The sequence below is a fragment of the Arachis duranensis genome, chromosome 5 (assembly GCF_000817695.3).
Source record: "Arachis duranensis cultivar V14167 chromosome 5, aradu.V14167.gnm2.J7QH, whole genome shotgun sequence".
NCBI lineage: Eukaryota > Viridiplantae > Streptophyta > Magnoliopsida > Fabales > Fabaceae > Arachis > Arachis duranensis.
Genome location: NC_029776.3, coordinates 85,825,169 through 85,826,056, shown reverse-complemented (window position 1 = coordinate 85,826,056; position 888 = coordinate 85,825,169).

Below are 888 nucleotides of genomic sequence, written 5' to 3'. Positions count from 1 at the left end.
AGTTCAGGTAAACCTTACGGGTTGACGTCTCTTCGTGTCTTCAATTAGGACTTTTGGATTTTAGGGTTTTCACACTTCCTGTTCTTTGTTCTTGATTCTTCCTTATATGATTTGTAATTTTACTCACAAGCTCGTTAATTGAGGAGAATTTAGCTCAATTTAATTTATTTCCTTTTTAACATTTTATTAATTTTTAGTTCCGTACTTCGTTTGACTAACGAGCTGTTTCACCTTTCGCATGTTTCTCAGTCATATTTGGTAGCTTTTGATACAAGGATTAGGGATTATGCTGCTGGTGAGTTTTGTGGTATGGTCTCTACCAATTGCTATTGTTGTTGTTGTTGTTGTTGTTTATGTTGTTTATGTTGTTGCTGCTGCTCTCGTCAATTTTGGTTCTAATGGAGTCTTCTTGTGCATTGACTTGTAAAAGGGAATGCTATTAGACTTAGACTCTGTGGGTATTTTCCTTTTATATATGCATTTCATTTGTCGTTTTGATTCTGAACAAAATGTTACTGTTGAGTAGGGTTTTCCTCATACCCATTTGTTTTTATTTGTGAAATTGAAAGCAATCTCTTGAATTTAGATGCAGTATATGATTACTTATTCAACAAAAAAAGGATGTTAGATTATTATATTGATAAAAGATTTTTTGCATTAATTATTTGTGAAGAATGGTAAATGAAATGCATACCATACAGGGAGTTACCTTTGTTGGAGTTGTTTTTTGTAAATAATGTTTATAAATAGAAATGCTTAACATTTCCATTTTCTGATTCTGAAGGAATAAGAAGATATAAAGTTCTTTTGTTTACAAGACTGAAAAGATGTTGGAAGGTGGTGCTAAATTCCCTGGATTAATAGATCTCAACAAGCATACAACTGACA